Source organism: Zeus faber (assembly GCF_960531495.2).
Source record: "Zeus faber genome assembly, chromosome: 13".
Taxonomy (NCBI): domain Eukaryota; kingdom Metazoa; phylum Chordata; class Actinopteri; order Zeiformes; family Zeidae; genus Zeus; species Zeus faber.
The window spans coordinates 7,944,839-7,962,037 of NC_137198.1; the positions used below are offsets into that span (position 1 = coordinate 7,944,839).

Genomic DNA, 17,199 nt, shown 5'->3' on the forward strand with positions numbered 1-17,199 from the left:
AGTGCCGTGGATGCAGAGACATAGAAGCACCAAGCCCCGACATGTGACAATGAAACGAGAGCGATGGAGGGAGGGACAGAAAGAGAGAAAGAGAGAGAGAGAGGGAGGGATAGCGAGAGAGAGAGAGGGAGGGATGCAGAGAGAGAGGGAGAGATAGAGAGAGAGAGGGAGGGAGATGAACAGCACGGTACGCACGGATCGAGAGGGAACACGGAGCAAGTGCCATGGACGTAGAGATATAGTGGAAGCACAAAGCCATGACATGACATGCAACACGGAAACGAGAGCAGTGGAGAGAGAGAGAGAGAGAGAGAGAGAGAGAGCCGTGAGAACGATTGATGGAGAAACGAATGACGAGGAAAACAACAGAGTGAGGGGTGAAAGAGTGACGAGAGCAATGATCTGGAGAGAGAGAGAGAGGATCCTGGTGGCCATTTATTGACGGGACGGGAGGAGAAGCCCGGTACGGCCGCAGACGAACCGACGCTTGTTAGCGCAGAGCAGCTAACGAGCTAATTAACGCCGAGAGGGGATTAATCAGGGGGTCAGGGAAAAAAAGACTTCTGGCACAACTGCTAAATAAACACACACACACACAATGAAAGTACACACACACACACACACACACACACACACACACACACACACACACACACACACACACACACACACACACACACACACACACACACACACACACACACACACACACACACTTAAACCTAACAACATTAGGGTAATACACATTAACATAAACAAACATGGTTCACCCAATATTGTTGGTGACAGTAACAGTGTGTGTGTGTGTGTGTGTGTGTGTGTGTGTGTGTGTGTGTGTGTGTGCATGTTTGTGTTTGTGTGTGTGTGTCCTCATTGTAACAGAGGCTCGCAGTGATTGAATTAAATCAGCGCTAACAGGATAACCACTCACCAGATGAGTACGGTAGGTTTTGTGTGTGTGTCCATCATTCATCCTGTATGGATAGGTATTTGTCAGCCTAGTATACAGTATTTACTAGTTATTTATTTATAGGCCCCATTAGGCCCACACACTAGCACACACACACACACACACACACACACACACACACACACACACCAAGGCTGAAATCCATCCAGACTTCTGCAAGACATCCTCCCAAAATGTGTGCTCCATCCAATCCTGTTTACAACAGTATCTCTCTCTCATGCAATGTGATTTTAATTAAATTATATTTACTATACTGATATTATTTTTCACTTTCTAACAAATTGTGCCTTTATTTGGAGTTTCAAGGGAAATGTTCACGTTAAAAATATATGTATATATATATATATATATATATATATTTGATTAAAAAAATCTCAGAAAAGTCCCAATGTTGGAATTTTATGTTTCAAAGACATATTCGATAAAATAAAGTATCAAGAAAATACCATTAAAGAGGGAGAGGGACTGAAAGAGAGGGGCGGGGGGGAGTGGAGATCACCCACACTCCCTCTGACAAGGTGAGATTTCTAGTCTTAAAGATGCACAAAGACAAAGCGAGCGATGGGGGGGGAGGGAGGGGAAGAGAGAGAGAGAGCGAGAGAGAATGTGCATGGGATGAAGAAGAGGGGAAAGAGGGATGACGGCGGGCGGATGAAGTGAGAGGCGAGGCGGCAGGTTTAGCACATCGACACCACGCTCCGACAGCTCCGGAGGTCAAACGAACGACGCCGCAGATTTACAGAGTAGGCGGAGGTGAAGGAGACACGGGAGTGGAGAGTAAGGGGGGGGGGGTGCAGAAAAAAAGAGAGGGTCGGAGTGGAGGTGGAGGGAGAAACGGAGATAAAACACACAGTAGCGTTCGGGTGGAGCGGAGAAGAGCGGGGAGGTCAGAAAACACGAGGACAGGAAACAGGAAGAACAACAAGAGGAGAAGAGGAAACGGGATGAGAGAGAGAGAGAGAGAGAGAGAGACATGGCAGCCAGTATAGGTTATTGATTAACCTATTGATAAACAGAAATTCACACCGTGGAGGAAATTGGAAAAAAACAACAACAACAACAACAACATAGCTAAATAGCTTCTTTATAGACTGCACTCTATCAATTAGAGCGAGAGAGAGAGAGAAAGAGAACGAGGGAGAGGGGGGGTGGAGAGAGAGAGGGAGAGACATGGAAGGGAAGAGCAAACGACAGAATAAGAACAAGAGACGAAGTGGTGCGGCGAGGATGAGCGATTGTTATTGACATCAGGCGTGGCTAATTGACCCGGGTATGGGTGAGAGGAGTGCATTGTGGGTAAGTGGGCTGTGTGGCCTTGGGGGAGATAGAGAGAGTGAGAGAGAGAGGGCGAGAGAGAGAGCGAGCGAGCGAGACAGGGTAAGAGAGAGAGAGGAAGTAGGCTAATGAACATGTTACCAAGTGTGTGTGTGTGTGTGTGTGTGTGTGTGTGCGCGCGCGCGTGCGCGCGCGCGCGAACACGTGTGTGTGTATCACGTGCACGACGGGCACATCTGCCGTTCCCACAGCAACACACACCTCAGTCACGGTTCACAGTTCATTCCTGAGGGCTCTGGAGATTTAGGGTGTGTGTGTGTGTGTGTGTGTGTGCGGTGTGTGTGTGTGTGTGTGTGTGTGTGTGTGTGTGATGCAGCGGTGACAGTCCAGCGATGTATTTAACGCCCAAACGCGCGCGTGCGTCCGTCCATGCACGCGGCCGCGCGGCACGCAAACACCAATTATCCAACATGGCCGCTCGCCGGCCTGCAGACGGCCAACGCATCGGCTGGAGCGCGGTCGGTTGGCGCTGATGCCAGCACTAACGCCCGCTTCCCCATTCACTTCCACGGTTCAGACGCTGTGCTCGGCTATCAGCTGTGCACTGGCCACTGTAAAGCTGGTTCTGGGTTATTTTCAAAGAAGCTACGAACACGGGAATGAATAAGGACGACCACCCCAAAACGCCTCATGGCCGACAAAAGATAAATATAATTTTAGCAATGATATATATATATATATATATAGTAATATTTAATATAGTAGTATAATATGAATATGTGACCCTTATACTTTAGGGTCATTTGGCGGCTTTCGACTTTTTTTTATCATTTGAAAGGGTAGAATCGGAGCTTCCAAACAAGGTGTCACTTGTGCAAATCAAGCAAATATTTGGGTGTGGAAACCCGTGTTTGTGAAACACGCAACTATTTTTTGTTTTTAAAAAAAAAGCTTTTATTTTAACAGTAAAAGATACGTGTCTCATAAAAGCTGTCGGAGAACTGACTATCATGGCGGAAAATCGCGCGCTGCTGACACTGACTTGGAACTAACGCACTGGTCGGATTAAGGTCCGCGACATGATTTGGATGTTCCTCCACCCGCTCCATCCATCACAACACGGGGAAATGAAAGTTTTCACAGACAAGTGAAACCGGATCCTCGTCACGTCAGCAATTCTTAATTGGGTGATACACGTTGGCGCACGCCCCCTCCACAGCGATGCCTCCGTGTGTGTGTGTGTGTAAAAGTAGAACGATTTAAAAGGTTGAACTCTGCCAAAACGGTTTCACATTGTGACGTCACATCGCATGGGGTGTGGAGGAGTGATCTTCACCTGGACGCTCGCTTTAAGGGAAACCATCGGTGTTGTTCAGCGTCTCGGTAGGTGAACTGTGTTTCCCCACGTCATCTAATGGGAATGTTTAACGCCACGGTTTAACGTTTTTCTACTATCTATAAATCAAACTGGGTTTTGAAACTACGTCGAGAGATTTAAAAAAAACAAAAACAAAAAAAACAAACAAACAAAGGAACACGAATCTGGAAAAATCTCGTTTTCCTTCGAGAAAGGTTTTGTCAACTTCTTTGGCTTCTTTGAAGGCCATTTTGGAAATGCGCGAGACGGCGGCTTTTGCTGCGGTGGGTCACAAACAGTAATACACGTGTGACGATGAGTCACTGAATTAGAAAGACCTTAAAAGGCATTCTGCTCAACAGTCAGCCCCAACACGTTAAAAGTCAGTGGTACTACACCCCCCCCCAACCCCGCCCAGGAGGGAGAGAATTCCCATCAAATATGGTGGAAAAAGGAGTGAGAAATCTACCTTCTAACCCTCCCGGAGCCCTTGATTCCACACCTTCACTTTCAGGTGTTTGGTGTGCGTGCGTGGGTACGTGTGTGTGTGTATGTGCGTGTGTGTGTGTGTGTGTGTGTGTGTGTGTGTGTGTGTGTGTGTGTGTATGTGCGTGCGTGTGTGTGGTATGAAGAGAGTGAGAAAGAGAGAGAAATCTCCCACAGTCCTTTGCAACGTGACTTACTGCAGATAAGGAAGATAAAACGCAACTTTTAAGGTTGCTTCTGCGCATGTGTGTGTGTGTGTGTGTGTGTGTGTGTGTGTGTGTGTGTGTGTGTGTGTGGGGAGGAGGATTAGATGCGGGGGGTGGAGCTTAGTGCAGGTAAAGTTGTGACTTGGAAGAAGGAGAGAAACACAGGAAGTAGGGAAACAGGTTTAGGATGAGAGGACACAGACAGTGACGGACAGATAGCGGCCAGGTGATACCTCCTGATATTGTCTTCATATTCCGCGGCATCTCCTAGTTAAGCCTCATCCTTGCCTCGTATTTTCAGGCGAACTAAATATAAGCTCTGTGACTGCAGAAGTTCATTGGTTTCCGGCCTGGTTACAGTGTAATTCTATCATGTGGGCCGTGTTTGCGGCTGTGGGTGGGTTTCCTACGCCTCAACTTACGGCGGTTTATCATTCTGAAGTCGGGCTGCATCATTGTGGCTAAAATTATTATTGGACACGATCGTTTGAGTCAATACTGATAGCACGATTACTGATCAAGATCACTAATCCATTTGGCGGAACAGAATTATTTTATGGCACTTTGTAAATAAACAGAAAACTGCCTGCACAATAGTAATGTATTTCATAAACCTATAAATAAATGAACTTAGGTAAGTGGTTTGACTGACTTCAATTGTACAGGATATATAATGGCAAAGATCTTGTGTAGTGGGCGACACCAAAAACACTAAAATAATGAAAATATTTTAAAACACATACACAATAAATACATGTTCCTTGTATTATGTTATTAGGGGTCCAGATGGTAGAGCTGGAACCTTATTGTGATTGTTCTGGGAAAATTCTCTGAATTTTAAAATCTAAAACCCCCTGGAACACAAACCCCGGGAGAAGCTACGAACACGATTTACGTCTTGTTTGCACCGGTGTGTCACAAACACCTGGTGGTTGACGTTTCATCCAAATCGATGGACATACGGAGCAGAAATTAGTGAAAAACCAACCAAATTTGATCAATATCACAGGCACGGTCCAATGCATTTCACGCCGAAATATGTCGAACCCAGCTAAAAGTATCTGGAACACAATATTGACAGAATCCAATCCATGAATATTATTATTATTATTATTAATGTATTAATTACATATTTTAATATATATTCTTTTTTCCGACATGGTTGCCAGGTTGGGACGGTCAAGATCCGGCGGTAAACAAATGCAGCGAGGGAGAGTGCACCAGAAAGTCCAGTAATTCCACAGATGTGGCGATGAAAGTGGGAACCAAACCCGACATTCACAGAGGGAGAGTCCTATAGTGTAGAGGTTCCCAACCACCGGCTCGTGGACCCTGCCTGGACGTGGGGCATTTGCCACCGGGCCGTGAGAACGCAGGCGGGATGTCTTTCAGGAGCGATCTGTGATCTGCTCCACAGCAGAGCTGCAGCAGGAAACGGAGTAAATTAAATACATCGAGAGTTTTCATTTGCTTTGTTTGGAGAAAATTGCTTTGACTGCCAGGGTTCCCCTCTGGCAAAAATATAATCTGTTTTTCTGACCTTATTTTGGTGAGTAACTTGAAAGTAGTGTAATGAGTAACATATTGTTTATTATTCTAAAGTCTAGTTTTGCTAAAGCTCTAAACTGTTTAGGTGTGTTGTTTAAATATTGTCATATTTGTTATTATTTATAATTTTTAATACTCAAATAAAAGCTACTTATTGAGAAACGAGTTTTTCTTTACAAATCAAGACTCGATAGTGGAACAATGACATAGCCGTCAGTGCTGAAAATAAATGTTCAAATCGAAAATCTAATCATGACACCCCTCACACTTCATATTAATAATATATTAAATATTATACATAATATTAGAATATTATCAAATATTATAATATAATAACATATTTTTTTATTATTAATATATACACATAATTCCATACAATTCTCAATGATCATGCCACAATAATAATAGATTTAATTTTGTATTATTATGTCGATTATACCTAAACACCACGGACAGAGACACATTTTAGATCCCATTCACTTCTTCAAATCCTAGTCCCATCACCGCCATGCGTGTTTACATCCCTCCAACATGGAGATAGGCCTGGTAACAAGATTACAGCGACTTCAGTATGACAATGTAACAGACCCACACCCACACACACACACCCACCCACCCACCCACGCTTTGGTTCGCAGATCAAAGAGAAAAGCGAAGATGCGATAACATCACACACACACACACACACACACACACACACACACACACACACACACACACACACACACACACACACACACACACACACACACACACACACACACACACACACACACACACACACACAGCTGCTCTTTGTCGCTATCACAGTGGGAAGGCCTTTAAAAGCCCGTACAGTCCCAAACTGTCAGAGAGGGAGAGATGGGGGGAGGGCAGTGTAAGTGGTGAATATTTAAAGAGTGTGAGGAGCACTTTGCCTGAGGAGGAAGTGGAGAGGATGTGTCCTGTCATCAGACAGACACTGACTGGTCCGGTCCACTCCTCTCCTCCTCTCTCTCCTCCTCTTTTTCCTGCTCCTCCTTCCTAAACTGTCCTCTACAGCCACTGAAGTGCACAGAGGCAACACGCCCGGGAACAGGGAAAACAGCCGCTTGGAAGGCAAAACACAAAGACGTGCAGACAGCCGGTCGCTCAGTCAGTCAGTCGCTCAGTCACTCGCTTAGTTAGTTAGTCAGTCATTCGCTCAGTCAGTCAGTCACTCATTTAGTCAGGCAGTCAGTCTGTCGCTCATTCAGTCAGTCAGTCAGTCGCTTATTCAGTCAGTCAGTTGCCCAGTCACTCAGTCAGTCGATCGCTCCCTCTATCTGTCGCTTGTTCTGTCCGTCTGTCGCTCACTCGGCTCTTCACTTCTTTTTATGTCTATTTGAATTATCGTCCATTTCACCATGTGTTTTAATTGATATTATTATTACCATTACTATTCACAAGTCCTTCATGTTGTTGTTATAATTACTATTATTTATTTCCTAATGTCATTGTATCTCATATTATGTAATGTGAAGTATTATAATTATATATGCTTATATGCATGTCTTGTTATGCTTTGGCAATGTAAGAATTCTTGTCATAGCAATAAAGCACATTTTATTTGAATTGAAAATTGAGAGAGGAGGGGTTTGTTTTATCCTCTGAATATATATTCTGTCGTCAGTAAGACATTTCCTCCTGTTTTCAGCTTTCCATTCACTCAATGTGTAGAATTTACACAACGGACTTGGCAGAAATGGAATATAATATTTCTAAGTATGTTTCAATTAGTGTATAATCCACGAAAATGACAATCGCTGTTTGCCTCACCTTGGAATGAGGCATTTTATCGACATAGGGAGCGGGTACACCATGGAGGCCGCCATGTTGCACGGCCATGTTGCACCGCCATGTTGCACCGCCATGCTGACAGCCATGTTGCACGGCCATGTCGAGGGCCATGTTGCACCGCCATGTTGCACCGCCATGCTGACAGCCATGTTGCACGGCCATGTTGCACGGCCATGTTGAGGGCCATGTTGAGGACCATGTCGCACCGCCTTGTTACACCGCCATGTTTGTGCAGTAGCCCAAAAAGGAGAAGGCCTTTCGCCTTTTTCGCAAGTTTTATCGCCACTGTCTCTTCCACGGAGGCCGCCACTTGGCAGGCATAAGGGGGAGGGGTGTTCAGTTGGTTGCGATCTGCAGCCTCAGCGCTAGATGCCGCTAAATTCTACACACTGCACCTTTAATTGTTCTTATTTAAATTAATTTAATCTTTTAAATTATTTTTTGGTGTAATGCTATTATAGTGACCTTCATCCCAATAAAGTTTACATTTGAATTTGATAGAGATGAAGAGAGAGAGAGAGAGAGAGAGAGAGAGAGAGAGAGAGAGAGAGAGAGAGAGAGAAGGGGGGATTTTCAGACTGGAGTGAACGGGTGCACGGTAAGAGAAACAGGGCAGAAGGGGACAGAGAGGAGGATGAGAGAGGAATGAATAAGAAAGGAAGGTGACGAAGAGAGATAAGGAGTGAGAGGGAGGAAGAGCGAGAGAGAGGGAGAGAGAGAGAGAGATAGAAAGTGTTTAATTATTCAGCATTACCCATGTTCTCTATTTATGGCCCCTTTAGAAGAGCACTGAGGAGGACACACACACACACACACACACACACACACACACACACACACACACACACACACACACACACACACACACACACACACACACACACACACACACACACACACACACACACACACACACACACACACACACACACACATTGGAGGCAAAGGAAAAAAAACAAGCGGAGAAAAGGAAAAAGGTGATTATATATTGATAAGACGACAGCACATAAGGGAGGAATGCAGAGGGATGTAAAGAAGAAGGAGAAACAACAAAACAGAATTAATGATTGAGAAGTTAACGGAAGAGGGGGGGAGGAGGCGGCAGCGGAGGGGGGTGGAGGGAGAGAGAGAGAGCAAGGCAGAAAGTGATAAGCCCCTGACTAAAACGATCCCTCCGCTGTGGAAACCTTCCACATTCTTGGTCAAACACTTTTTTCCCCCCCTCCTATTATTTTTCCTTGACTGATACGGCCAGAAAAAAAAACAACTGCGGCAACTTTTCCACAAATGTTTAATTTTGTATTTTGGCGAGAGGGAGGGAGGGAGGGAGGGAGGGAGGTAAAGAGGGGGCAGCGGGGGAGCAGATCTGTATCATTTAACTAGATGGAGTAATAGAATTGATGATAAAGCTGTTATCTGGAGCTTCCAGACACACTGAGCTGCAGCGGCACAGAACATCGCTGGCACCAACATGAAACGCTGAAGCAGTGCACGCACACGCACACACACACACACACACACACACACACACACACACACACACACACACACGCGCACACAGGCGGCTTAATGCCAAGACGAGACAGTAACATGCACTTTCACACACCACATACACACACGGCCCTGTGGGGTCGGTAGATAGTCACTGAGTAAGAACGGGTCCGTCAGAAAGGAATAACTAGTGTGAACTTTACGACCAAACTGTGGAAGTTGAGTCTAAAAGTAAGAACTAGTCTGTACTTCAAGCCCAAGTGGTAGTGTAGTCAAAAAAAGAAAAAGAAGAAGAATATAGCGTCCAAATCAGGGCTTCTCCACAACAGGAAGTAATTCCTGAACCAGGAAATTAGGTACTTCCAAGTCTTAAATGAAGGAACCAGCTCCACAGAAAAGCAGGAAATAAGACGCGTTTCCACCACAGGAAGTAGGAACCTTTGGAGGAACGCAGTGTGGTTCCACCGCAGGAAGTAGGAACCTTTGGAGAAACGCAGTGCGTTTCTACCGCAGGAAGTAGGAACCTTTGGAGGAACGCGGTGCGTTTCCAACGCAGGAAGTAAGAACCTTTGGAGGAACGCAGTGCGTTTCTACCACAGGAGCTAGGGTCTAAATTAAGTCCCAGGGACAAAGTCCCAGGAACCCAAAGGTCCCTGCTCAGAGGGTAGAACTTTTCAAACGTTTGTAGTTTAGGGGGTGGGGCTTGCAGCACTGAACATTTCTGATTGGTGGAGTACTGGCAGCCTTTTATTTCAGCCGCCATTTTTTTTATTTTTTATTTTTTAATATGCAGGCGTGAACCAAGTGCATGTACAGTTTGTTTTTGTTCTAAAAATGTTCAGTTTGTATTAAAAAAAATAGGAGTTTTCCATTGTTTGTTTTGATAATAAAAAAAAAAACCAGAAAACAAAAAATGGACGAGTATATATGTATATACATATATATACATACATATATATACATATATATATATATATATACATACACACTATACTATATATGTATATATATGTATGAACACACAAACTGATGTGTGGTGCATATTATAGTATAGCAAGTACGATTTTGCCTCCTACACAGTAGACCTAGGTTCGATTCCCCGTATGTCAACTTGTGTTTTTCAACACGTTTCAACTGAATACAATCTTGAGAGTGACTTTTTTTGACAGTAAATACAAAGACACAAGAATAAAAATGGATAAAGAAAGACAACCAAAGTGATATTCTGCTTGGTTTTCTTTCTTTATCCATTATTATTCTTGTTGTTGTACAGTCTGCATCTGCGTCATCTTCGCTGGTCTTTACACCCTGGTTGCAATGCAGACAACAACAGGCTGTAGCAACATTGTAGTTCCTGAAAAGACAGTTTCCGGGTACTTTGGGTGGAACTAGTATACTACTATAGAGTCACTTTTCTTTAATATGTATCTGACAGTATATTGTCTATGATACATTCACTTCTAGAAGACTTCTGTTTGACAAATTTCAGCCTGGTAGGAATGACTAGTCAAGACAAAATCATTTCTATTGCCCTTAATCACAGTACAGTCCCAAAGGGCTTCAGACAATGTTCCCAACATTTCACACAGAAACCAACAGCATCCGCTGCTCTTAACCCCATCCGGGCCAGGAAAAACTCCCAGAAAACCCCTTGGGGGGGGGGGGGGGGGAGGAAGAGGCCTTGACACAGAAGGAGGAACTTCCCTTCCAGGATGACCAGGCTGCAGTGGATGCCGAGTGCGCAACATTAATAAGAGAAGAAGAAGTCAGGCGGCGCGCACACAACAACACATGCACTCGTGGCGACACACACGAACGCACGTGCTTCAAATGGTGGCCGGTGAAATGAGGTCTCTGCTTTTGACCCATCCTGGCTTGTCCTTCCTCCGGGACGGGGGCAGCCAGGAGCAGTGGGCAGCACACAGCGACGCCCGGGGGCCAGTTACCAGTCCCGGCAGTTGTGCAAGTTTTTTGGTGGGGGGTCCTGTTACGTTACGCGGGGGAAACCCCATGCGAGCACGGGGAGAACAGGCAAACCCATACACAGAAAGGAGCCTGATCATAGGCATAACCCACCGGAGCGCGGTGCCAACGGGTGGGGATCGAACCCCTGACCTTCTTGCTGTGAGGCAGCAGCGCACTGTGCCACTGTACCCACCACAGCATAATATGACAAATCACAGCGTATGCAGCATACACTGTGCAGTGTTAAGCGAGACCGCAGCAGAGTGTGTTTTGCTGGTGCACGGCGCTGCAGGGAGAGGCCTCCACTGGTACTCCAACTGGTATGAGCTCTAAGACCGAGCGGTGGTTTCGTCTAAAAAAAGAATTATAGGGTTCCCCTGGTTCCCATTTCGGGAGCTTACCATATTTTGGCTTCAGGCCTCGGTTACACTTGGCATTTAAAAAGACTTCTGTGATGTGCAAGAAGACCCGAGGCCCAGGCTTGAATGTGAACTCTGCTGGGATTTTGTGTTTTCAACAAAAAATTATAATAATGATAATATTATGAGGGCCGGGGACCAAATACCGACGTGTCTAGATGAGCTGCTGTATGACGCCGCTATGCGTCTGCACATCCGCCATATGGCAGCGGTTTAAGATCCAGCCAGTCGACAAATACAATGTGTATTGAGAGATGCAGACTTCTCTACAAAATCGACTGTGACTTGCTTCATTCTGAATCGATTTTCAGGAAATTTGGTTTGTTATAAACGTCAGAATTCGACCATGATACTGGATACTTATTTGCATTAAATTCATTACGGGGGGATGAATCAAATTTCATATTTTCATATGCTATCAGGTTCAAAGGAAGAAGGTATTATGCGTGCCTCATATTGGTTTTATAATTTAACAATTGTATTGATTGAAGATATTATTTAAACATTGGACATCTTTTTGTCCTGCATTGTTCCACCTCAGTTGTCACCGTCTGTGAAATTGACACCACAATGAAGTGAATAAATACATAATTCCTGCTTTTTGCCTTTTTAGGGCAATATTTTATTTCTTCTTCAGTTACACAGAATCCCAGTATGGCGATACCATCGTTGTCGTGGCCAACAAATCTTGACAGTACCGTATCGTGAGTTACTCTGATTCCCACCCCTTCCTTTTACATACTGTATTTCCTAAAATAGTGACCGGGGCTTTTATTTACCTCAGCTGCAGACGGCACCACGCCTTTATTGGAAGCAGGTTTTATATCTAATTCAGGGCCAGCAGCCTAGTGTTGTATCTAATCAAACCTTTATATGCATTTTTATTCTTATCCTCTTGATTTGGCACAAGACTCCTGCTCTTACCTGAACCTCTAGCTGTGCTTCATTCTCATTGCTATTGCTGCTACCTGTATGACACCTGAATCTCCCCCAGTGGATTAATCAAGGTTTATCTTATATTGATTCCCCCTTTTTATTTAGTATGAAACCTCCAATTGTTTTCTGATCTGCTCCCGTTTGCCCTGTTCAATTTTTGTTACTGCGTTATACTGTTAATACAAACTCTACATGTTCCATATCCCATATAATATATTACATTAAAACCATAGGACATAATGGAGGCAACAACAGCCAAAGAGATTAAAGGACGACGAGGCAAAGTGGATCGGAACGAATGAATCAAGGTTTCTTCCTCAATACAACATCTATACATTGGCGCTGAGTATCAATAATCTTATCTATTTTAGATTTTAAAATAGAACATTTAGATCATAGTTTCATTGATTCGTTTCCGTAATCTTTTTTAGCCCCTAAGCCGTTTATCAGCCCCAGCGACCCCTCGGAGCTCCCGGCAGGAGCCCGGCCGGGCGTAGCCCACCTCCCGGCCAGAACGCCGCTCCTCCGCCTGGACGAGAAGCAGGTCCCTGCGGATCTATCTAAACGCATCCTATCTGATCGATAAGTCCGATCAGCACCGCGCGGTCTGCACCGATAAGTAATGTTAATACGTTTATTTCTAAGAGCCGTTCGGAAGGACCGTGAGAAGGACGATAATACAGATAATATGAATAGTGTTAAGAATATCAATCCAGGCTGGGATGAGCTCTGTCGCATCATTCCGGGCTGTCGGTCGCTCACCCGGTACCGACCAAACTAGCAGCGAAATCTGGGATTTAACAGGATGGTTAAACTTAGACCCGGCGTGAAATTTGATGCTTCTATCTGATTTTATTTTCAATGATTGTGATATTATTTATTCGCGGTAATTAATACAAATCTCGCAAAACTCCTCATATCGTGATAATATCGCATTGTGTGGTGACTCCCACCCCTACACATTACATAACAGGCTCCAGGAGTTTATGCAGTTTTTCCTGGGTCTGTATCTGAGGCAGGCTTGTTGAATTGTTTATATTTCATTACCCGTTTATATTTGAGGAAGTAGGGCAACACTTCCTGGTTTGGCGCTAGGTGCACGAGATGCCCTTCCGTAGGGTTAGGGACGCGCAACGTTGTGCCATGCCCTACTCTTGCGTTACCTCCAGAAGTACACACTTTAGGTTCCCGTGGAGAGGGGCGCGTGGGCACAAATGGCCAAGAGAACCTTCGCCAACACAGACTGGCTGCTGTACTTTTGGGACTGTGAACGCATCATCCTGGGCATGTGCTGTATGTCGGGACAGACACCTGCACACCCACCTGGTCTCTGCACTGCGGCCGTGGACAACGTCGTTTTTAATGATGTAGTCGGTAATCTGTCACCATTGCGTTGAGATCGATGTCCACACTCGTAGGAAACCCGATCACGTTGTCGGCCCGACCGCCTCTCCGGATGTGGTCCGGCTCGCCGCAGCACAGTGTGAGCCAAGATTAGATTTGGGACGGTCCGGACCTCATTGGACAATTTGACAGGACAAGCGCGACCAAGGTCCGGGGCCGCATCCTTTGTTTATGTTTTTATTTTCTCATCTCAAAGACATTTGTTTTCTATCAAATATGGAAATATTAGGTGTTAAGAGTAGTTTATTTAGGGTAATAACAAAGTGGGTCACACTAAAAAGCTCAATCATTTATTTTATAAATAAATTTGATATAATTAGATATATCACTAAAAGTTCTGTTGTTAAATGGTTTAATATAAAATATATAAAAGCCATGAATCAGTTATTTCAGCGCTGAGTGCATATTACTACTTTAAGACTCGATAAGGGTTGAGCTGCAAAATCATTAATTGTGTTGGAAGAAGTAGAGATTCTAACTGGACACATAAAATTAAAAAGCATTATAGTCAGTCATTGTAAAACCAATCGAAAACCACTGTCCACCCGTCATCATGGGATGGATCTGATTGGCTGAAGTCCCCCAAAAGGTAACAATAGAAGATTGGAGACCAACGGAAGGAAGCAGAAAAATGGACGTCAAGAGTGTGTGTGTGTGTGTGTGTGTGTGTGTCTGTCTGTGTGTGTGTCTCTGTGTGTGTGTCTGTGTGTGTGTCTGTGTGTCTGTGTTAGAACCATGCCAGTGGCATTTCAAATTATAAAGTCCATATCAGTCATTAATTTGTTAAAAATAAATAAATAAAATAAAAGTCTTGAAATTCCGCCGAGGGCCTCCAGCCGTAATGAAATGGATTCATTGCCCTTTACTAGATCTGGGCGGGGAGGGCAATGTTAATTTTTCATTCAAATTAGTTCAATTTTTCGCTCACATGGCACACCTGTTAAAAGGAGAACAGACAGCGCGGAATAATATCTGGAATATCCTGAAGCAAAAGCCGTCACTCCTCTGGGAGCTCTGCCTCTGGTCAAAAGTGCAAACTCCCAAATGATTTATTATTTACATTTACAGCCCGGGCCATCAGCGCCAAGAAATATTCGTCGACGATTAATAATAAATTCCCAATTAATTAGAGACGCTTAGGATTTTGTATATTGCTGACCTTCTTTCATATTCAAAAGGACCAACCTACATTGGTTTGGTTTGGCCCCCGGGCCGCCAGTTGAACAACCAAGTCGGTCAGTCAGTTCACGTGCATTAAATAGCCAGATTAAGCCCAATATTCAGGCTACGGTAATAATGCTTTTTGAGGTGTTAACATTACTGACATGATTGAAAAACCTGATTTTACAGTTACATGTAGTCGGTTATTGACAGGAAGTTCTCCACCACCCTGGAGAGAGCTTCGCCTACGATACTCGCTTTCGTAGGCGAGTATCGTAGGCGAAGCTTTCTTCAATATGTCCCCATTTGGGTTCTTGCCGCCGCCCAAATATCTCACTATGTTCAGCTCCCTCATCAAACTTGGCATAAAAAGTTGAAAGTTTGTACAACTTGACTTGTGGAGACTTGTGGATTTATTTATTTTTTTTACTCCTCAAAAGAATTTAGATAGATCTCAATCACTATAACCACCCTCGTCGTCAGTCATTACGGACCAGCGGGTAAGGAGCGAGCAGCGGTGGAGCAGTTGCCACGGTGACAGTCTGCGGCTCTAGCGATGCACGGAGGCGGCGCGGCTGAATGTCAGTGAGCAAATGAGCCGTGACTTTCACCAAGACAGCAGCGTCAGCAATAACTCTTCTGCTCTCCGCCGCTTTCTGGTGTTGACACACGCATGCACACACACACACACACACACAGGCGCGCACACACACACAGACACAGACACACACACAGACACAGACACAGACACACACACACACACACACACACACACACACAGCGTGAGAAGCCTGATGTCTGACCTCAGAATGACATTTCATGTCATCCAATCAGTAACACCTCTTCTAGGCAGATCCGCGATCAATGGAGTCGATCACCGACTGACACAAATGACGGACGATTTTTTATTTTATTTTTTTTCCATCTGCCGGGAAAAAAACCGAGCATTGGAACGATGTAAGGGCAGTTTACCGTGTTCTGAAACCGATACCCCCCGCTCCGAATCGATGAGTGCGAGTGGAGAGGGAGAGAGAGAGCGCAGACTCGGCGCTCAGAGCTGTTTTGGATTCATTATTGATTATCCGTAACGCTCATTGTGTAAAAGCGTTCTTGTGTTACATGTTAAAACACCACTGGGATGTCCTCCCTCTCGCCGCCTGCCCCGTCGCTCCTGCGTTCTAACCCTCGTTGCGAGGCGCAGTGTCTGGATCAACTACCACCACAGGGATGGAAGGAGACACCGACTGTCGTGGCACTGGAATGCACCTCCACGCGTCTCGAGTGACCAGTTGTGATCGGATCTCGCTTACCCGCTCCGTATGCAAATCAGATTCAGGGTTAACCCTCACCTTAACCCGACACACGCGCCAGTTTTCCTGTGTTTTTTTTTCAGATCAATTTATTTTAGTTTGTTTCCTACTTGTAAGAAACTCTTTTTTTTCTTCTTATTAAAATATATATAGATATATATATATTTTTTTTGAAACACAACTCAGATGAGGGACTGTCCCGTTCCGTCCCGTTTAAAAAAAGGACCTGTGTGTCCCCACTGTCCTGTGCCGTGTTATGTCTCCAGTTGTTTTCCGTTGCTATGGGACTTAATTTGGTAAAAACTGGATGTTTTCGTGTAAATACTTTACTTTTAAATAATAAACCCTGCACTTCTGTAACGGGGAGACTGCATTTGCCGCATTACATTACGTTCAATGCACGCACCCCATACCCAATACATTTATATAAGTAATTAATAATTTGATATAATTTACACGTTTCCTCTTTCTTGCAGAACCTTTCGTATTAATTAAAGATTATTAATGAGCTATGGGCTATAGTTCTATCACATTACCATCAGAAAATTACCAAAGGATAAAAATTCAGCAACCAACAGTGTCAGTGTTGGTAAGGGGAGAAAAGAAAAAAAGCACGCTTTGCCTCTAACTTCTAAAAGTGCGGGGTTGTGGAAGCAGCCCTGGCTGCTGCTTGGAGGAGGAAGAGGAAGGAGAGAGCAGCCGCAAAGAAGCAAAAACAAAAGAGGAGAGAAGAAAGAAGCGAGTGTTGAGGAGAGGAGACGACAGAGCGCTCGCACGACAATAGGCAAGCGCGAGCCCTCAAACCGCTGTTATGTCACAACCTCCGCCGCTGTGATGTCACAGTCGCGCACAG

At 44.7% G+C, this 17,199-nt stretch overlaps 1 protein-coding gene across 1 annotated transcript in view; it reads right to left on the bottom strand.

Moving 5' to 3' along the window:
- tnika (TRAF2 and NCK interacting kinase a) overlaps nt 1-17,199 on the bottom strand; it is a 112,728-nt gene that overhangs the window by 67,122 nt on the left and 28,407 nt on the right. The window lies entirely within an intron of this gene.